Source organism: Pseudophryne corroboree, chromosome 6 (genome assembly GCF_028390025.1).
Source record: "Pseudophryne corroboree isolate aPseCor3 chromosome 6, aPseCor3.hap2, whole genome shotgun sequence".
NCBI lineage: Eukaryota > Metazoa > Chordata > Amphibia > Anura > Myobatrachidae > Pseudophryne > Pseudophryne corroboree.
Window position 1 is genome coordinate 600,898,883 of NC_086449.1, and position 23,699 is coordinate 600,922,581.

The 23,699-nt window shown below is 45.7% G+C and overlaps 1 pseudogene; it reads left to right on the plus strand.

Annotated features, from left to right (window-relative positions):
• The first annotated feature begins 1,687 nt into the window (after positions 1 to 1,687).
• Positions 1,688 to 1,805, plus strand: LOC134937675 (5S ribosomal RNA; annotated as a pseudogene).
• Positions 1,806 to 23,699: the final 21,894 nt, after the last annotated feature.

Sequence of the window (23,699 nt, forward strand, 5' to 3'; positions counted from 1 at the left end):
ATCGCTGCGCTGCGAACAACGGCAGCTAGCAATCAACTCGGAATGACCCCCAATATCACCAGCACTATGTATAAATATTTGTTTTCACTTTGATTTTTCACTGTATCACTCTTTTGCTCATAACACTATCACACTCGCCTTTCTAATCATAATTCTGTCCCTATAATTAATTTTGTGTTTTCACAGGTATACTTACATATCATCACACACTGAACTCGGCAGGCAGATGCGGAAAAGCAAAATAGTATGGCATGATCCCCCTGCGCTAACTCCCCGGCCAGCGGCTATGGACACTTATCAGTGCAGCCAAACCCACCGCTCTGATCTCCCACTCGGGGACAGACACGCCGCGGCCCTAGCAGGAATACTCACCCACACTGAGCACACATAGACTGCTTTCCTCATATTTTACTCTCCCTTAGAAGCAATACTTCATCCTACCAGCTTCCGTATATATAGTGCCAGGGGAACTCATATATAGACTGATATCACCTTATTGCCACATATGACCATACAGAAGCTGACATCCACTTTAACACAATAACCATTTTTTGACATCTTAAAAAAACAGTATGCTCTCTGCCCGGGTGACGGGTAATCTGTGTTAATTGATACCCAAAGATGTGTGTTATATTTTCATGGAGGCTTAATCACATTGTATTTGACACAGTACGGCAGCTATTTTAGATATAGAGGACACATTGACCCAGTTGACAATGAGCTTATGCCTTGGTTCCTAGTAATCTGCATAAATCAGTGTTGGTGTCTCTTTTTAGTGTACATAATTTCCAAACATATACATATTAATAAGAAGTTTTTGGTATTCTGGTGTGCAAGGTTTTTAAGCACACATCTATGAGTCATCCCCTCTGTGCTCAAGGGCTTCTAGAGTTTACATAATTTTGTGATATATGAGGAGACAGAAGCTCATAAACATTGAAACTTATTGGGAATTGAACAAACTGAATGAGCTTTATGTACTCACCTGCCTGGTTGCCGGGCAATTTGTATGAATCAGTGCTATAGTTATTTCAGACAGAGTGTACAGATTGATCAATTGTATATGTGTTCCTGTCTTGATGCCAAACAACCTATATAAATTAATACTGTTGCTGTTCTGTTGTGCAAGACTCTGAAACGTATTTTTATGAACAAGATACTGCTGATAATTTAATGTGCAGGGCTCTGAAGCAGACATCTAAGAGTCTTCTTTTCTCCTTTATGCTCAGTGAGTTCTCATTGTTTCTTAGGTATATATCCAAGCAATTATTTTTAAAACAATGGTATAGTTTTACCCTTTACAGTTCTAACAAGTGAATGGATGGTAATATTAGAAATCACTGTTACATTTACCTCCTCTGCAGTCACAATAAGTGAATAGCAGTTCGGTGGTAGATCAGATTTTCACTGCGGTATTTCATTTGCTGGAATTCGATGATAATGAGACATTCATAGACGTCCCCTATTACTATCATTCTTTATTCTGGACTCTCATCAGTGATTCAGAGTGGGTACAGAATTGAAGGGCACGCGACACAACTCTGACAAACACTAACAGCAGATCCGATCTTCTCTTATTTCCACTCTCCCCCACTTTGAGACTCCATTGGGGAGATCTGTTCTCTAATTTACTTTTTTCAGCACTATTCTCATTCGTGCACTCTCATCAATGATTCACTGTGTTTTAACCTACAACCATACCTCATTAAATTTGCCCAATTCCGTCCGATCTTGGAAGCAATAAATTGAAGGGCCTGGTCAGTACTATGGAGGGGACCCCATGGGAATACCAGGTGTTGTAGGGTTCTTCTGAAATTGATGAACATAAGGTCTAACGTTGAAAACAGATTCACAACTGTTTCTAATCCTTTATTATCTACATATGTAACTTGAGTATCCTTATATAAAAGAATTGTCTCCTTGCAAATACAACAGCCATACAAATTTTAGGTACAAGCAGTCAGCTACCTGGCAGAGCAGAGACTCCCCTATACACAAATTAAGGGAAGAATTATAGAGTCTCTATATGATGAATATGTCATATCTTCACCCATTTTAAGGGCTTTTTGACACCTTGGTGGACTAGGGGCAAATGTGCCCGATGTTAAATAATTAATTAATGATTTTTTATTTCTTGATTCTATTAAAGGTTATGTTTTATAATACTCACCCATACTTTTTATCTGTGATGCTGAGGTTGGACACCTAATATATGATTAATTAGATTACTTTTTTGTCTTTTCTTTCCCCTGAACTGTGTAGCTTTAAGAGGTTGTAAGCTTTCATTTCCTATCAGTGCCAATGCGTTTATTTTTCATGTGAAGCCAATGGGCGGTATCCATTTAGCCCCGATCCGTTTTCAGCCGAAAAAAACAGTCAGATATTGCGGTTAATGTCCAATGGTCATTATCGCTGTAACCTATTACAGGCCGCTTCATCTGATAAAAAGAGACCCGCAATCGTGCGATAACACATGGGATCGGCGGTATTTCCCCGTTCCAGGGGCGGATTGGGACGCCAGGATACCATGGTGGTTCCTGATTGGCCGGTCCCTTTTCAAATCAATGGCTGTGCGCCCAGCTACCACGATCGGAGCGCAGCTCCAATCGGGCAGTGTTAAACGTGCTGCAGAAAATGCCGGGCGCCTGCTACTGATTCAGTGCCAGCGCCTTCAGTGAGGCCCTTCTGCTCCAGGCTCCTTCTCTGCACTGACCTCCGCTGCAGCCTCCCCCCGCTCCCATCATTTCTACAATCCACACTGCGGAGCGAGAACATGTGGCAGCAGACACACCAGGTGAGTGCTGCTGCATATGGCTTGATACAGGGAGGGAGAGGGAGGCAGTGACCGGACTATTGTGTGGCACAGTGGCAGTGCTGCTTAATGTGCAAGGGGTGTTATTACTGTGTGGGCAATATACAGTATGTCTGCCGGGCATTATTACTACTGTGTGGGCAATATATGTATGGGCACTACTTCTACTATGTGGGCAATATGTGTACAGGGCACGACTACTACTACTACTGTTTGGGCAATACGGTGCTGTGTAATATGAATAAGGAGCGATATGGGGGGTCATTCCGACCCGTTCGCACGCTGCTGTTTGTCACAGCGGTGCAAACGGGTCGGTTCTGCGCATGCCGGGCAGCGACGCTGCTAACGACAAAAGCAGTCGCAGCGACGACCACAAGAAGATTGATAGGAGGAAGGCAGTCCGGGGCATCAACTGACCGTTTTCCGGGAGTAGTTCGGCGAACGCAGGTGTGTCCAGGCGTTTGGAGGGCGGATGTCTGACGTTAATTCCGGGACCTGCATCGCTGGAACGATCGCACAGGGTAAGTGACTCTTACCCTGGTCTTCTTTTATAGGAAACTTATTTTGCATAGCAGGGCTGCACAAGTGCTCGCAGCCCTGCTATGCAGATATACACTCCCCCATAGGCGACGTCTAGTTTATCGCACTGGCAGCAAAAAGTTGCTACGTGCGATCAACTCGGAATGACCCCCATGGAGTAGTGTAATATGTATGGAGCGATACGGGGCAGTGTAATGTGAATAAGGAGCGATACTGTGCAGTGTAATATGTATGGAATGATATGGTGCAGTGTAATGTGTATGGAGCGGTACGGAGCGGTGTAATGTGAAAAAGGAGCGATACGGTGCAGTGTAATATGTATGGCGTGATATGGTGCAGTGTAATGTGTATGGAGCGATACGGGCCGGTGTAATGTGAATAAGGAGCGATACTCTGTAGTGTAATGTGAATAAGGAGCGATACGGTGCAGTGTAATATGTATGGAGTGATATGGTGCAGTGTAATGTGTACGGAGCGATACGGGCCGGTGTAATGTGAATAAGGAGCGATACTCTGTAGTGTAATGTGAATAAGGAACGATACGGTGCGGTGTAATACATATGGAGTGATATGGTGCAGTGTAATGTGTATGGAGCGATACGGGGCGGTGTAATGTGAAAAAGGAGTGATACTCTGTAGTGTAATGTGAATAAGGAGCGATACGGTGCGGTGTAATATGCATGGAGTGATATGGTGCAGTGTAATGTGTATGGAGCGATACGGGCGGTGTAATGTGAATAAGGAGCGATACGGTGCAGTGTAACATGTATGGAGTGATATAGTGCAGTGTAATGTGTATGGAGGAATATGGGGCAGTGTAATGTAAATAAGGAGCGATACTCTGTAGTGTAATGTGAATAAGGAGCGATACGGTGCGGTGTAATGTGAATATTGAACACTACTGTGTGACATAACTGAGAGGGGAGCTGGGTCAGAGGCGGAACTAGCAGCAGGGCTAGGGGGCAGCCAAAATTTTGCCTAGGACATCAATGTTTTTATTTTTTCCCCTGTGGTGGCCAACGTGCTTTATTTTTTGCAAAGTTTTTTGTCTACACATGCCTCTGCATTTCACCATGCATGCGTCCCAATGGAGTTTGTGCAGAGTTGTAGTACAGATTCAGACGCATGCAGTAGTGTATACAAAATGTGTGTGAATTCCTAGGTGGTTACAGGGGGTTGGCTAATAACACTCAGATGTAACATAGTGCAGGTGTGTTGTTGACCGTGGTTACGTTCAGAGACACTGAATCGATGACATTGGAGGCCATACTCAGACGGATGATCTGCACCTAGCACAGGGCTGGTAAAAGTTTCAATGGTGTGACTGATGGTGGCGTCAAAAGATGCACAAAGCATGATTGCAGCATCTGTACATACTGAGAGTGGGTGTCTCACTCCTTGCACATTGGGTGCATGAATGTACACCAGTGCAGTGTATTGTAACACCATTAGCATGCTGCAGCAAAAGTTGCATGCAAGGCCGCAACTGCGACCAACTATGAGGAGGGATCCCACCTCCCTTGGCAGGCCACACCCCCTCTGCAGACTCCACCCCCATTAGGGCTGCTTCCATAAATTTCCCGGGCTGGTTTTCCATCACAATCATCCCCCTGCCACGATCCCATGTGTTATTGTGGTGGTATAATTACCCACTGTCATTGACCGTGGGTAATTGGATACCCCCCAATGTATTTTATTATTTTCGCTGTGGTGGCCTATGTGCTTTATTATATTAACTGTGGTGGCCTATGTGCTTTATCATTTTTACTGTAGTGGCCTATGTGCTTTATTATTTTCACTGTGGTGGCCTATGTGCCTTATTATTGTTTTCTGTGGTGGCTTATTTACTTTTTTTTTTGTCACTGCGGTGGCCTACAGTATGTGCTTTATAATTTTCACAGTGGTGGCCTATTTACTTATTTTTTTTCACTGTGGTGGCCTATGAGCTTTATTATTTTCACTGTGAAGGCATATATACTTTATTATTTTGCTGAGGTGACCTACTGTATGTGCTGTATTATTTTTCTATCGGTGCCAGTGTATTTTATTATTTTCCCTATGTGCTTTTTGTGGTGGCATTGTGCTTTATTATTTTTCTATCAGTACCTATATGTGTGTTTTTTCCCTATCTGTGCCAATGTGTGTGTGTTTATACCTACAATGAAGTCAGTAATGTAGTGTAGGGTATAGAGGGGCCTGTAATGTAGTGTAGGGTACAATGGGGTCAGTTATGTAGGGTACAGAGGGATCAGTAATTTAGTGTAGGATACAAATAGGTCAATAGTTTAGACTAGGACAGTGGCTCTCAAATTGTGTGCCGTGGCACCCTGGGGTGTCTCGGGACACTTGCAGGGGTGACTTGGATTGGTGGTCCAGAACCAATTAAAATTTATTTATGGTCAATGTAATAGGCAAAACCAGTGCTGGTTGCTTCCCATCATAAAATATGTGGACAATCTTGTCCATCAACGCATAATTGAACATAATGATGACCTATTAACAGAATTTTCTTAATTTAATATTTGTTTTTAAATTTATCAATACGAAACTTTTGGCTTAGGGGTGCTATGAAAAAAATTATGATACTCTTGGGCACCGTCATTCAAAAAGGTTTGGGAACCACTGGACTAGGGTATAAAGATGTCAGTGGTTTAATGTAGGATATAGAAGGGTCAGTGATGCAGTAGCGGGTATAGAGGAGTCCGTTAAAATTCTAATTATTTTTTGCTGGGCGGGCACAACATTTATCTTGCCTCTGGGGCATCTGGGTTGAAGTTATGCCACTACTGTGTCCAACGCACAGAAACGCATTTGCACTTGCAAAGCCGGGGTGTATCTAGCGGTCCGTGCGCCCCTGGCAAAGTAAGGGACTGGCGCCCCCCTTATTTGAAAAAGGGAAGTTGCATGTGCAAAAAAGGGACATGATCTTGTGGGTAAGGGGCATGACCATACAATAGTTCCCCCCAATTCAAATGATGCTACACAGTATTAACCCTTATACACATCATGCCCACACAGTAGCAGTTCCCTTTACACATTATGCCCACACAGTAATTCTTATAACACTGAGGAGACATCAGCAGTGTCTGGCCTGGCTGAGGAGGCAATGCCACCCAAGGCCAGGTAGTATAATCAGATAGTAGTGCAAAGAAGTGCAGTACAGTGCACTACTCAGTGGTGCAAGTAGAAAAAATCTTAGTGGTACTGTGTGCGCACAGCTTCGGCGCACGCATACCAAAAAATGGGGCATGGCCAATGAAAATGGGGGCGTGATACACATATGCCCCCAATAGTGCCAGATATACATATGCCCCAATAGTGCCAGATATACATATACCCCCACAGTGCCAGATACACACATGCTCACACAGTGCCAGATACACATATGTCCCCACAGTGCCAGATATGCCCCTATGTTGCTAGATATGTCCCTATGTTGCTAGATATGCCCCCACGTTGCCAGATACACATATGCCCCAACAATGCCAGATAGGCCCCCACAGTCATATAGTCATAGTCCCAACCCCCTCCCAGCACATAGCCATAGTCCCCTCCCAGTAAATAACCACAGCCCCCACCTCCCCAAGCAATAGCCGTAGTCCCCGCAGCACATAGCCATAGTCTCCACCTCTCCCAACACAGTCATACAGTAGTCCCCACCCCCTCCCATCACATAACAATAGTTCCATGCCAGCATAGATAGCCATAGTCCCCCTCCCTGCACATAGTCCCTCACCTCCCCAAGCACATAGCCATAGTCCCCATCCCCTTCCCGGCACATAGCTGTAGTTTGCCCTTAGCACATAGTAGTAGTCTCTCCCACTCTCAGCACATACATAGCCTCCCCACACAGCACATAGCCCTAGTCCCCACCATACAACATTCCAGCAGATAGCCATAGTGTCTGGCAATACCTGCTGTGCCGAGCTGCCTGAGATGGAGGGCAGAGGATCGCTCAGCAGGAAGGAGCTGGTGCCGGTGTCCGGCACTGCACCAAACTACATGTAGTTTATTTTCATACCTGTAGTGCATTGCGGTGCCGGACACCGGCGCCATCTCCTGCCTGCTGAGTGATCCCCCGCCCTCCATCCCAGGCAATGCACAGGCAGCTCGGCACAGCAGGTATTGCAAGCCATGGTGGCACCGTTGGGTGGTGCCCCCTGCTCGGCTGGCACCCCTGGCGAGTGCCATCCTGGCCAATGGGCAGATACGCCCCTGTTGTAAAGTACAGGTCCTGGGCATGTGCAGATAACCTATACATAAAACACTGGTTTAGTACATCTCTGAATTAGCTCCTTACTTCAGATGCTGTCTGGCAAGTGTATCCTGTATATTCGGACACATTTCCTAGAAGCATACTGGGGATTGTTCAAAATATCTGACTCTGGAAGACCATTAAAGCAAAGGATTTTAACTAATTTACAGTATGAAAATTCAAGTCCTTTCATGTCTAGGAAAGGACTGTGCATCTATCCAGAAAGCAGAGAATGTCCCTCAAAATATGTCCATTGCTTTATCCTATTTCAATATCCTTTTTCTCCATAAAATAAAATATTGTTTTTGCACAGCTCACCAAACAGAATTTACCTAGTAAGCCCAATACTAAGCTGCTACATATCTGAATGATTTATAAATAATCTAATCACACATCATTCCAATCACACAATAAATCGTTCCCCAGGAGTGTAGGCAATTAATCAGTTCAGATGACTTCTACAAAGTATTGTTTCTCCAACATATCGTGTGGGTGTGCAGTTGTGCGTACACACTTCTATTCATACATGTATCTTGCCATCTGACATGCTGCACATCCGATGAGACAATGCGACCTGAGCAGTGTTTATAGGATGAATTGTGTGTACACACTATAAGACGGTCCTGCAGATTGGCTGAGGATTGGATGATTATCCAATATATTGTTTATTGTGTATCCAGATTCAGGTAGAATTTCCTAAAGTGAAGCGGCTGTGTGACTCCCACGTCTGCATAGTAACCCCATATTAACTGCCAGGAACGTCCACTGAATCCCACAGACCCTGCGTCCAAATATCTTCTGCGTCTTCGTGCGGCAGCAATCATATTGTATGTGACTCCGATGCATGCGCACAAAAAAAACACATAGCTGTTGGCGTGAATATCGTGCAACAGGCCCACTATGTGTTATATGACACGTACTGCAGTAGTTAATATAACACACCTGTCAAGTTGCTGATTTTATTGTTTAAACAGAACTTATAATTATGATGCAGTTCAGTTGGAATGAAAAACAAAGATAATTGCTGTGTACTGTAAATAAGTAATTCAAATTTGTTTTGAAAATAAAGCTCAATAAATACCATGTAAGCAATGTTATGACATAATTGTATACCTACAGGATTGGGCCGTGGCTCCATCTTTTGCTGCAGTCATATCTGCGTTTTTATGCTATTATACCCAATTTCTTCAAAACTGAGACACCCACTGAAATCCATCTAGGTGTGTCTTTAGGCGCACCATCGGATGGACTTACGCTGGCACTTACAGCAAACACTCCTGCATCTGCCTGGCCACCCTGTTTCCACTGCCTGGCCACCCCCTGTTGTGTCTTTAGGCGCACCATCGGATGGACCTACGCAGGCATTTACAGCAACACGCCTGCATTTGCCTGGCCACCCACTGTTTCCTCCCAGAGACACCCACTAAAATCATCAGTCCAGTCGTTCTACATCTCAGAGCGGCAAGAATCAGGGCACATGCGCAGCTCGACTCAGGCTCACGTTGACCAACTGCGAACCTATCAGAATAGTGTGCAACTCTGAATCAGGCCCATTATCTGCTTTTATTCCTCATTTTTCTAATCACATGCCTTGTATGCCTCTTTCTTAGATTAGATCAAACCCAGTCATCCTTTAGAAACTAAAAAGAGAAACATATCAGTCTTTGGAGAATAAAGTAAATAAGTTAAATCAGTGCTGGAGAAGTGATAGTACTTTATGGGGTTTATTCAGCATAAGTGAGGGCTACGCCAGGTCGCATACAATAATCTCTCTGTTGCCAGATTTTGGTACTTGCATTAGTCTAGAGCAGTGGTTCTCAAACTCGGTCCTCAGGACCCCACACAGTGCATGTTTTGCATAGAGATGAGCGGGTTCGGTTCCTCGGAATCCGAACCCGCCCGAACTTCATGTTTTTTTACACGGGTCCGAGCGACTCGGATCTTCCTGCCTTGCTCGGTTAACCCGAGCGCGCCCGAACGTCATCATCCCGCTGTCGGATTCTCGCGAGGCTCGGATTCTATCGCGAGACTCGGATTCTATATAAGGAGCCGCGCGTCGCGGCCATTTTCACACGTGCATTGAGATTGATAGGGAGAGGACGTGGCTGGCGTCCTCTCCGTTTAGAAATTAAAATAGATAGGAGAGTGAGAGTGAGACACTTCATTTACTTACTGGAGCTTAGGAGGAGTTATACTAGTGACTGATGACCAGTGACCTGACCCACCAGTGCAGTTTTATAATTTATTATTATTTAATAATCCGTTCTGTTCTTGTTCTCTGCCTGAAAAAAACGATACACCAGTGACGTGCGGTGGGGTGAGGCAGGTGAGGTAGAGCCTTTTCTGTCATACTAACGTTTGTGCCAAAGTTTGGTCTGCATAAAGTATATGAAATATACAAAGAATATGTTAGAAATATCTTCTTTGCATTATTCTAATAATTTGTATAGCCAAAACTCTGGAGTAAAAAGTCTATGGCAGGTGAGGCAGTGCCTCACCTGTGTATCTTTTCTGCACATCTCTGATCAAAACTCACCAAATTTCCAGGAGTTTATACTGCTGCACTTGTGTATAATGCCCAGAAGTACACTTTGGCTCATATATTGCATGTAAATCTGGCTCTGGTGCTAGCCTGTGCCTCCTGAGCTATTTAGCTCACCGCACGTCCCTGCGATACACAGTGACTCAGTCACACTCACATACCATATCTGTGCTCAGCCCAGTGTGCTGCATCATCTATGTATAATATCTGACTGTGCTCACACAGCTTAATTGTGGGGGAGACTGGGGAGCAGTTATAGGTTATAGCAGGAGCCAGGAGTACATATTAAACAGTGCACACTTTTGCTGCCAGAGTGCCACTGCCAGTGTGACTGACCACTGACCACTGTGACCAGTGACCTGACCACACTGACCACCAGTATAGTATATTGTGATTGTCTGCCTGAAAAAGTACACTCGTCGTGTGACTTGTGTGGTGTTTTTTTATTCTATAAAAATTAAAAAACTCATTCTGCTGACAGACAGTGTCCAGCAGGTCCCTCATTATATAATATATACCTGTCCGGCTGCAGTAGTGATATATATATATTTTTTATATCATTATTTATCATCCAGTCTATACTAGCAGCAGACACAGTACGGTAGTTCACGGCTGTAGCTACCTCTGTGTCGGCACTCGGCAGTCCATCCATAATTGTATACCACCTACCCGTGGTTTTTCTTTTCTTTCTTCTTTATACATACTACATCTCATTATCATCCAGTCTATATTAGCAGCAGACACAGTACAGTACGGTAGTCCACGGCTGTAGCTACCTCTGTGTCGGCACTCGGCAGTCCATCCATAATTGTATACCACCTACCCGTGGTTTTTTTTTTCTTTCTTCTTTATACATACTACATCTCATTATCATCCAGTCTATATTAGCAGCAGACACAGTACAGTACGGTAGTCCACGGCTGTAGCTACCTCTGTGTCGGCACTCGGCAGTCCATCCATAATTGTATACCACCTACCCGTGGGTTTTTTTTTCTTTCTTCTTTATACATACTACATCTCATTATCATCCAGTCTATATTAGCAGCAGACACAGTACAGTACGGTAGTCCACGGCTGTAGCTATCTCTGTGTCGGCACTCGGCAGTCCATCCATAATTGTATACCACCTACCCGTGGTTTTTTTTCCTTTCTTCTTTATACATACTACATCTCATTATCAACCAGTCTATATTAGCAGCAGACACAGTACGGTAGTTCACGGCTGTAGCTACCTCTGTGTCGGCACTCGGCAGTCCATCCATAATTGTATACCACCTACCCGTGGTTTTTTTTTCTTTCTTCTTTATACATACTACATCTCATTATCATCCAGTCTATATTAGCAGCAGACACAGTACAGTACGGTAGTCCACGGCTGTAGCTACCTCTGTGTCGGCACTCGGCAGTCCATCCATAATTGTATACCACCTACCCGTGGTTTTTTTTTTCTTTCTTCTTTATACATACTACATCTCATTATCATCCAGTCTATATTAGCAGCAGACACAGTACAGTACGGTAGTCCACGGCTGTAGCTACCTCTGTGTCGGCACTCGGCAGTCCATCCATAATTGTATACCACCTACCCGTGGTTTTTTTTTTCTTTCTTCTTTATACATACTACATCTCATTATCATCCAGTCTATATTAGCAGCAGACACAGTACAGTACGGTAGTCCACGGCTGTAGCTATCTCTGTGTCGGCACTCGGCAGTCCATCCATAATTGTATACCACCTACCCGTGTTTTTTTTTTCTTTCTTCTTTATACATACTACATCTCATTATCAACCAGTCTATATTAGCAGCAGACACAGTACGGTAGTTCACGGCTGTAGCTACCTCTGTGTCGGCACTCGGCAGTCCATCCATAATTGTATACCACCTACCCGTGGTTTTTTTTTCTTTCTTCTTTATACATACTACATCTCATTATCATCCAGTCTATATTAGCAGCAGACACAGTACAGTACGGTAGTCCACGGCTGTAGCTACCTCTGTGTCGGCACTCGGCAGTCCATCCATAATTGTATACCACCTACCCGTGGTTTTTTTTTTCTTTCTTCTTTATACATACTACATCTCATTATCATCCAGTCTATATTAGCAGCAGACACAGTACAGTACGGTAGTCCACGGCTGTAGCTACCTCTGTGTCGGCACTCGGCAGTCCATCCATAATTGTATACCACCTACCCGTGGTTTTTTTTTTTTCTTCTTTATACATACTACATCTCATTATCATCCAGTCTATATTAGCAGCAGACACAGTACAGTACGGTAGTCCACGGCTGTAGCTACCTCTGTGTCGGCACTCGGCAGTCCATCCATAATTGTATACCACCTACCCGTGGTTTTTTTTTTCTTTCTTCTTTATACATACTACATCTCATTATCATCCAGTCTATATTAGCAGCAGACACAGTACAGTACGGTAGTCCACGGCTGTAGCTACCTCTGTGTCGGCACTCGGCAGTCCATCCATAATTGTATACCACCTACCCGTGTTTTTTTTTTCTTTCTTCTTTATACATACTACATCTCATTATCAACCAGTCTATATTAGCAGCAGACACAGTACGGTAGTTCACGGCTGTAGCTACCTCTGTGTCGGCACTCGGCAGTCCATCCATAATTGTATACTAGTATCCATCCATCTCCATTGTTTACATGAGGTGCCTTTTAGTTGTGCCTATTAAAATATGGAGAACAAAAATGTTGAGGTTCCAAAATTAGGGAAAGATCAAGATCCACTTCCACCTCGTGCTGAAGCTGCTGCCACTAGTCATGGCCGAGACGATGAAATGCCAGCAACGTCGTCTGCCAAGGCCGATGCCCAATGTCATAGTACAGAGCATGTCAAATCCAAAACACCAAATATCAGTAAAAAAAGGACTCCAAAACCTAAAATAAAATTGTCGGAGGAGAAGCGTAAACTTGCCAATATGCCATTTACCACACGGAGTGGCAAGGAACGGCTGAGGCCCTGGCCTATGTTCATGGCTAGTGGTTCAGCTTCACATGAGGATGGAAGCACTCAGCCTCTCGCTAGAAAACTGAAAAGACTCAAGCTGGCAAAAGCACCGCAAAGAACTGTGCGTTCTTCGAAATCCCAAATCCACAAGGAGAGTCCAATTGTGTCGGTTGCGATGCCTGACCTTCCCAACACTGGACGTGAAGAGCATGCGCCTTCCACCATTTGCACGCCCCCTGCAAGTGCTGGAAGGAGCACCCGCAGTCCAGTTCCTGATAGTCAGATTGAAGATGTCAGTGTTGAAGTACACCAGGATGAGGAGGATATGGGTGTTGCTGGCGCTGGGGAGGAAATTGACCAGGAGGATTCTGATGGTGAGGTGGTTTGTTTAAGTCAGGCACCCGGGGAGACACCTGTTGTCCGTGGGAGGAATATGGCCACTGACATGCCTGGTCAAAATACCAAAAAAATCAGCTCTTCGGTGTGGAAGTATTTCAACAGAAATGCGGACAACAGGTGTCAAGCCGTGTGTTGCCTTTGTCAAGCTGTAATAAGTAGGGGTAAGGACGTTAACCACCTCGGAACATCCTCCCTTATACGTCACCTGCAGCGCATTCATAATAAGTCAGTGACAAGTTCAAAAACTTTGGGCGACAGCGGAAGCAGTCCACTGACCAGTAAATCCCTTCCTCTTGTAACCAAGCTCACGCAAACCACCCCACCAACTCCCTCAGTGTCAATTTCCTCCTTCCCCAGGAATGCCAATAGTCCTGCAGGCCATGTCACTGGCAATTCTGACGAGTCCTCTCCTGCCTGGGATTCCTCCGATGCATCCTTGCGTGTAACGCCTACTGCTGCTGGCGCTGCTGTTGTTGCTGCTGGGAGTCGATGGTCATCCCAGAGGGGAAGTCGTAAGCCCACTTGTACTACTTCCAGTAAGCAATTGACTGTTCAACAGTCCTTTGCGAGGAAGATGAAATATCACAGCAGTCATCCTACTGCAAAGCGGATAACTGAGGCCTTGGCATCCTGGGTGGTGAGAAACGTGGTTCCGGTATCCATCATTACTGCAGAGCCAACTAGAGACTTGTTGGAGGTACTGTGTCCCCGGTACCAAATACCATCTAGGTTCCATTTCTCTAGGCAGGCGATACCGAAAATGTACACAGACCTCAGAAAAAGAGTCACCAGTGTCCTAAAAAATGCAGCTGTACCCAATGTCCACTTAACCACGGACATGTGGACAAGTGGAGCAGGGCAGGGTCAGGACTATATGACTGTGACAGCCCACTGGGTAGATGTATGGACTCCCGCCGCAAGAACAGCAGCGGCGGCACCAGTAGCAGCATCTCGCAAACGCCAACTCTTTCCTAGGCAGGCTACGCTTTGTATCACCGCTTTCCAGAATACGCACACAGCTAAAAACCTCTTACGGCAACTGAGGAAGATCATCGCGGAATGGCTTACCCCAATTGGACTCTCCTGTGGATTTGTGGCATCAGACAACGCCAGCAATATTGTGTGTGCATTAAATATGGGCAAATTCCAGCACGTCCCATGTTTTGCACATACCTTGAATTTGGTGGTGCAGAATTATTTAAAAAACGAGAGGGGCGTGCAAGAGATGCTGTCGGTGGCCAGAAGAATTGCGGGACACTTTCGGCGTACAGGCACCACGTACAGAAGACTGGAGCACCACCAAAAACTACTGAACCTGCCCTGCCATCATCTGAAGCAAGAAGTGGTAACGAGGTGGAATTCAACCCTCTATATGCTTCAGAGGTTGGAGGAGCAGCAAAAGGCCATTCAAGCCTATACAATTGAGCACGATATAGGAGGTGGAATGCACCTGTCTCAAGCGCAGTGGAGAATGATTTCAACGTTGTGCAAGGTTCTGATGCCCTTTGAACTTGCCACACGTGAAGTCAGTTCAGACACTGCCAGCCTGAGTCAGGTCATTCCCCTCATCAGGCTTTTGCAGAAGAAGCTGGAGACATTGAAGGAGGAGCTAACACGGAGCGATTCCGCTAGGCATGTGGGACTTGTGGATGGAGCCCTTAATTCGCTTAACAAGGATTCACGGGTAATCAATCTGTTGAAATCAGAGCACTACATTTTGGCCACCGTGCTCGATCCTAGATTTAAAACCTACCTTGGATCTCTCTTTCCGGCAGACACAAGTCTGCTGGGGTTGAAAGACCTGCTGGTGAGAAAATTGTCAAGTCAAGCGGAACGCGACCTGTCAACATCTCCTCCTTCACATTCTCCCGCAACTGGGGGTGCGAGGAAAAGGCTCAGAATTCCGAGCCCACCCGCTGGCGGTGATGCAGGGCAGTCTGGAGCGACTGCTGATGCTGACATCTGGTCCGGACTGAAGGACCTGACAACGATTACGGACATGTCGTCTACTGTCACTGCATATGATTCTCTCAACATTGAAAGAATGGTGGAGGATTATATGAGTGACCGCATCCAAGTAGGCACGTCACACAGTCGGTACTTATACTGGCAGGAAAAAGAGGCAATTTGGAGGCCCTTGCACAAACTGGCTTTATTCTACCTAAGTTGCCCTCCCACAAGTGTGTACTCCGAAAGAGTGTTTAGTGCCGCCGCTCACCTTGTCAGCAATCGGCGTACGAGGTTACATCCAGAAAATGTGGAGAAGATGATGTTCATTAAAATGAATTATAATCAATTCCTCCGCGGAGACATTGACCAGCAGCAATTGCCTCCACAAAGTACACAGGGAGCTGAGATGGTGGATTCCAGTGGGGACGAATTGATAATCTGTGAGGAGCGGGATGTACACGGTGATATATCGGAGGATGATGATGAGGTGGACATCTTGCCTCTGTAGAGCCAGTTTGTGCAAGGAGAGATTAATTGCTTCTTTTTTGGTGGGGGTCCAAACCAACCCGTCATATCAGTCACAGTCGTGTGGCAGACCCTGTCACTGAAATGATGGGTTGGTTAAAGTGTGCATGTCCTGTTTATACAACATAAGGGTGGGTGGGAGGGCCCAAGGACAATTCCATCTTGCACCTCTTTTTTCTTTAATTTTTCTTTGCGTCATGTGCTGTTTGGGGAGGGTTTTTTGGAAGGGCCATCCTGCGTGACACTGCAGTGCCACTCCTAGATGGGCCCGGTGTTTGTGTCGGCCACTAGGGTCGCTTATCTTACTCACACAGCTACCTCATTGCGCCTCTTTTTTTCTTTGCGTCATGTGCTGTTTGGGGAGGGTTTTTTGGAAGGGACATCCTGCGTGACACTGCAGTGACACTCCTAGATGGGCCCGGTGTTTGTGTCGGCCACTAGGGTCGCTTATCTTACTCACACAGCTACCTCATTGCGCCTCTTTTTTTCTTTGCGTCATGTGCTGTTTGGGGAGGGTTTTTTGGAAGGGCCATCCTGCGTGACACTGCAGTGACACTCCTAGATGGGCCCGGTGTTTGTGTCGGCCACTAGGGTCGCTTATCTTACTCACACAGCTACCTCATTGCGCCTCTTTTTTTCTTTGCGTCATGTGCTGTTTGGGGAGGGTTTTTTGGAAGGGCCATCCTGCGTGACACTGCAGTGCCACTCCTAGATGGGCCCGGTGTTTGTGTCGGCCACTAGGGTCGCTTATCTTACTCACACAGCTACCTCATTGCGCCTCTTTTTTTCTTTGCGTCATGTGCTGTTTGGGGAGGGTTTTTTGGAAGGGACATCCTGCGTGACACTGCAGTGCCACTCCTAGATGGGCCAGGTGTTTGTGTCGGCCACTAGGGTCGCTGAGCTTAGTCATCCAGCGACCTCGGTGCAAATTTTAGGACTAAAAATAATATTGTGAGGTGTGAGGTATTCAGAATAGACTGAAAATGAATGGAAATGATGGTTTTTGAGGTTAATAATACTTTGGGATCAAAATGACCCCCAAATTCTATGATTTAAGCTGTTTTTTAGGTTTTTTGGAAAAAAACACCCGAATCCAAAACACACCCGAATCCGACGAAAAAAATACGGTTAGGTTTTGCCAAAACGCGGTCGAACCCAAAACACGGCCGCGGAACCGAACCCAAAACCAAAACACAAAACCCGAAAAATTCCCGTCTCTCATCTCTAGAAACTTTTGCAGGTAACCCAGCAGGTGCACAGGTGTATTAATTACTCACTGACACATTTTAAAAGATCCGCAGGTGGAGCAAATTATTTCACTGGTGATTTTGTGAAGAGATCTGCAAAACATGCACTGTGTGGGGTCCTGAGTACCGAGTTTGAGAACCTGTGGTCTAGAGAGTCTGATCAGTAGAGAGAAGGCATGTAGGCTGATATCAGCAAGGACCTGTCCACTTACGGTATTTCCGAACACATGTAGACCAGCAAGTAGACACATATAAATCTGAAATATCCCAATTATTTGTGGGTGTTCAAGCGCAGGTACAAGGGCACTGATAATGATGATGATCCAATTGCTGCTGTACCCATGATATTATTAGGTAATTTCTTTGTTGCAAGGGTATATATTGAGTTTTATGGGGTGGTCTTCAGGTTGCCGACTGTCGGGATCCCAGCGCACAGTATACCGGTGCCGGAATCCCGACAGCCGGCATACCGACAGATTTTCTTCCTCGTGGGGGTCCACGAACCCCCTGGAGGGAGAATAAACAGCGTGGCCACCGAGACCGCAAGGGGATCATTTGCGCTCGCCACGCTGTCGGTATGCCGGCGGTCGGCTCCCGGCATCGGTAAGCTGGTCGCCGAGAGCCCCGCCGCCGGCATACCATACTACACCCGTTTTATGTGCTTGTTTTAGCATTTTTTGAATGTTGCTTTTGTTTTAAGTTATTGATGTCTGATAATCTACAGTATGCATATTTATCAAGTAAAGTAAATGGTTAAAAAGTTAGGTCTAAGTGTATGTGATCTATGCTTGGTGCAAACCAAGCACATTTTTTACTACCGATGTGTGTGGCTCAGCATATATGTACAATCTATGGACATTTTTTTGTCTGTCTATCTATGTCTTCCCATCTTTTTTCTCACTCCTGCATTTTTCTTTCCCACACGCCCCTTAAATGCCCATAAGACCTACCCACATGCAATCAAAATCTCCACATGTCTCTGTAGTGCTAGAACAGACCTGCACATGCCACCCTAAACCACTGTTAGAAGTGGAGTGCGTTACTGCACAGTCTCCAACAACATGACTCCTCAAGGGATGCTTTAATTCGCTTACCAAGATGGCCACCAATACTATAACTGTGCATACATGGCACCATCTTGTTCACTGTGTATGAGTGATACAATGGAGGATGGCTGTCCTCCCATTAGCTCCTGAGACCATTACCTTCCTATGAACGCTGTTCCAGCACCTGCACCTTTACTGCAATATTTGAGACAGTCATCAGCTGGTGAGCTGCCTAACCCGGCCCTGCTTCATGCTTTGGATATCCAATGTAACAGTGAGTACGGCTGTACAATCACCTATTCAATAAACCATATAATCTGGTTTAGTTCCAGTGGACTTGTGTTCTAGCCTTAGGGGTATATGCAATTGCGGTCGAATTCCCGAAATTGTCGAATTTCGGGAATTTTTCACCAAAAAAAAAAAATCGTCAATGCAATTCAGTGCTTTTTGTCAAAAAAACGGACTTTCAAAATTCGACTTTTTGAAATTCGACTTTTGTCAAATTCGACTTTTCTGCAATGATACAAGTGCTGCAATTCGACCAAAGTGTATTCAATTCAAGTTTGGAAATTCGACAACAGTGCTTTTATTTCCACTGGTGTGTACATAACTGCTAAAACCACCAACTTGTACACACATTTCCAACACCCATCACATACCCCTTAAGTGCCAATAAGACCTCCCACAAACTATTATTTTTTTCCCATGTGCACTGCAGGTGGTGCAGATGTAACATGTGCAGAGTTAGATTTGGGTGGGGTGTGTTCAAACTGAAATCTAACTTGCTGTGTAAAAATAAAGCAGCCAGTATTTACCCTGCACAGAAACAAAATAACCCACCCAAATCTAACTCTCTCTGCACATGTTATATCTGCCTCCCCTGCAGTGCACATGGTTTTGCCCAACTGCTAAAAAAATGTCCTGCTGCGATCAACTTGGAATTACCCCCATGGTTTTGCCCAATTGCTAACTTTTTTGGTTTGCTAACAACTATGAAAAATCCCTATAGGGTTTGATTCTCAGTTGGGAGTAAAGCAACATGTGTAGAAATGTAAAGTAAGCCATATGGAGGGTTTTTCTCCATATATGTATAATTTTTAGAGATGTGTGGCGGGTATTTTTCGTGTTTTGTGTTTTGGTTTTGGTTCTAATTCCCCGCTCATGTTTTGGTTTTGGGTTGGTTTTGCCAAAGCCACCCTTTCGTGTTTTGTTTTTTGTTTTGGATCTGAATGATTGTTGAATAAAACATAAAAACAACTAAAATCACAGAATTTGCGGGTAATTTTGATCTTATGGTATTATTAACCTCAATAACATTCATTTCCACTCATTTCCAGTCTATTCTGAAGACCTCACACCTCACAATATTGTTTTTAGGTCAAAAGGTTGCATCGAGGTGGCTGTATGACTAAGCTAAGCGACACAAGTATGCGGCACAAACACCTGGCCCATCTAGGAGTGGCACTGCAGTGTCAGACAGGATGGCACTTTTAAAAACTAGGCCCCAAAAAGCACATCATGCAAAGAAGAAAAAGAGGTGCAATGAGGTAGCTGGATGACTAAGCTAAGCGACACATGTGTGCAGCACAAACAACTGGTCCATCTAGGAGTGGCACTGCAGTGGCAGACAGGATGGCACTTAAAAAAACTGGTCCCCAAACAGCACATGATGCAAAGAAAAAAAAGAGGTGCAAGATGGAATTGTCCTTGGGCCCTCCCACCCACCCTTATGTTGTATAAACAGGACATGCACACTTTAACAAACCCATAATTTCAGCGATAGGTCTGCCACACGACTGTGGCTGAAATGACTGGTTTGTTTGGGCCCCCACCAAAAAAAGAAGCAATCAATCTCTCCTTGCACAAACTGTCTCTACAGAGGAAAGATGTCGACCTCATCCTCATCCTCCGATTCCTCACCCCTTTCACTGTGCACATCCTCCTCTTCACAGAGTATTAATTCGTCCCCACTGGAATCCACCATCACAGGTCCCTGTGTACTTTCTGGAGGCAATTGCTGGTCAAGGTCTTCCTGGAGGAATTTATAATTCATTTTGATGAACATCATCTTCTCCACATTTTGTGGAAGTAACCTCCTACGCCATTTGCTGACAAGGTTACCGGCTGCACTAAACACTCTTTCACAGTACACATTGGAGGGGGGCAACTTAGGTAAAATAAAGCCAGTTTGTGCAAGGGCATCCAAATTGCCTCTTTTTCCTGCCAGTATACATATGGACTGTCTGACATGCCTACTTGGATGCTGTCACTCATATGATCCTCCACCATTCTTTCAATGGTGACAGAATCATATACAGTGACAGTAGACATGCCAGTAATCGTTGGCAGGTCCTTCAGTCCAGAACAGATGTTAGCGCTCGTTCCTAACTGCCCTGCATCACTGCCAGCGGGTGGGCTAGGAAATCTTATCCTTTTCCTTGCAGCCCCAGTTGCGGGAGAAAATTAAGTAGGAGCTGTTGACGGGTCACATTCTGCTTGAGTTGACAATTTTCTCACCAGCAGGTCTTTGAACCTCTGTGTCTGCTGGAAAGAAAGATACAACATAGGCTTTAAACGTAGGATCGAACATGGTGGCCAAAATGTAGTGCTCTGATTTCAACAGACTGACCACCCTAGAATCCTGGCAAAGCGAATGAAGGGCTCCATCCACAAGTCCCACATACTTTGCGGAATCGCTCCATCTTAGCTCCTCCTTCAATTTCTCCAGCTGCTTCTGCAAAAGCCTGATGAGGGGAATGACCTGACTCAAGCTGGCAGTGTCTGAACTGACTTCACATGTGGCAATTTCGAAGGGTTGGAGAACCTTGTACAAGATGGAAATCATTCTCCACTGCGCTTGAGTCAGATGCATTCCCCCTCCTTTGTCTATATCGTAGATGGATGTATAGGCTTGAATGGCCTTTTGCTGCCTCTCCATCCTCTGAAGCATATAGAGTATTTAATTCCACCTCGTTACCACTTCTTGCTTTAGATGATGGCAGCATACCTCCCAATTTTTGGCTTGTAGATAACGGGACTCTCGCGCGGCGAAGCCGTGCACCGATCTGAAAAGGGGCGTGACCTCGCCCGTGATGGGCGTGGCCTCGCTTGAGTGGGCATGGCCTCGCCAAATGGCCTGATTTTTTTTCCTTTTGGGGGCGTGCCCAGCGCTTTCCAAGCAGCTGGGCAGCCCCCGCTCCCCTCCTAGCTCTGAATACATGCCGTGCGCGTGCGCACAGCATGTATTCAGTGATCACCGGTTGCTTTGCAGAGCAGAGCAGCGGGTGATCAAAGCCTCCCCCCAACTGCCCCCCCACCCGCGGGACACTGCTGCCCGCGGGTGGGACAGCGGAACAGGGTCCGAATAGCGGGACTGTCCCGCTGAAATTCGGGACAGTTGGGAGGTATGTGGCAGGGCAGGTTCAGGGCAGGTTGTGTTTGATGGCACTCCAGTCTTCGGCATGTGGTGGCTGAATGCCGAAAGTGGGCCGCAATTTTTCAGGCCACCGACAGCATCTCCTACACGCCCCTGTCATTTTTCAAAATATTCTGCACCACCAAATTAATTGTATGTGCAAAACATGGGAGGTGCTGGAATTTGCCCATATGTAATGCACGCACAATATTGGTGGCATTGTCTGATATCACAAATCCCCAGGAGAGTCTAATTGGGGTAAGCCATTGTGCAATGATGTCCCTCAGTTTCCGCAAGAGGTTGTCAGCGGTGTGCCTCTTATGGAAAGCGGTGATACATAGCGTAGCCTGCCTAGGAACGAGTTGGCATTTGCGAGATGCTGCTGCTGTTGTTGCTGCGGGAGGCCATACATCTACCCAGTGGGCTGTAACAGTCATATAGCCCTTAGTCTGCCCTGTTCCACTTGTCCACATGTCCATGGTTAAGTGGACAGTGGGTACAATTGCATTTTGTAGGACACTGAGGACACTTTTCTGACGTCTCTGTACATTCTCGGTATCGCCTGCCTAGTTAAGTGGAACCTAGATGGGATTTGATACCGGGGAAACAGTACCCCAAACGATTCTCAAAGTCCCACTGAACAAATGGCGGATACCGGACGCACGTCTAACACCAACATAGCTGTCAAGGCCTCAGTTATCCGCTTTGCAAAAGGATGACTGCTGTCATATTTCATCTTCCTCACAAAGGACTGTTGGACAGTCAATTGCTTAGTTGAAGTAGTACAAGTGGTCTTCCGACTTCCCCTCTGGGATGATGATCGACTCCCAGCAGCAACAACAGCAGCGGCAGCAACAGTAGGCGTACCACTCAAGGATCCTCCGGTTAGGAGAGGACTCCTCAGTCTTGCCAGTGACATGGCCTGCAGTACTACTGACATTCCTGACTAAGGAGGAAGTTGACATTGAGGGAGTTGGTGGTGTGGCTTGCAGGAGCTTGGGTACAAGAGGAAGAATCGATTTAAGTGTCAGTGGACATCTTACGCTCTTAATCAAAGTTTCACAACTTGACACTGACTGCTGATAAATGCGCTGCAGGTGACGTATAAGGGAGGATGTTCCTAGGTGGTTAACGTCTTTACCCCGAATTATTACAGATTGACAGAGGCAACATATGGCTTGACACCTGTTGTCCGGATTTGTGGAGAAATAATTCCACACTGAAGAGGTGGCTTTTTGGGTATTTTGCCCAGGCATCACAATGGGCTTCTTCATCCCACGGACAACAGGTGTCTCCCCCGGTGCCTGATTTAAACAAACCACGTCACCATCAGAATCCTCATCGTCAACTTCCTCCTCAGCGCCAGCAACACCCATATCCTCATCTTCAATATGAATATCAGAAACTGGACTGTGGGTGCTCCTTCCAGCACTTGCAGGGGGCGTGCAAATGGTGGAAGGAGCCACCTCTTCCCATCCAGTGTTGGGAAGGTCAGGCATCGCAACCGCCAACACACTTGGACTCTCCTTGGGGATTTGTGATACTATCTTAGAATGCACAGTTCTTTTCTGTGCTTTTTCCAGCTTAACTCTTATAATTTTTCTAGCGGGAGGATGAGGGCTTCCATCGTCATGTGAAGCTGAACCACTAGTCATGAACACAGGCCAGGGCCTTAGCCGTTCCTTGTCACTCCGTGACATAAATGGCATATTGGCAAGTTTACGTTTCTCCTCAGACCATTTAAATTTCTTTTTTTGGGTCTTTTTACTGAGCTTTGTCATTTTGGATTTTACATGCCCTCTACTATCACATTGGGCATCGGCCTTGGCAGACGACGTTGATGGCATTTCATCATCTATGTCATGACTAGTGGCAGCAGCCTCAGCACTGGGAGGAAGTGGTTCGATTTTGTACTCCATTATTTTTCTGGAGATATATAACAATATGCGGTACAGGAGAGCGTACCTCTACACCACACAAGGCAAACCCTGTGAA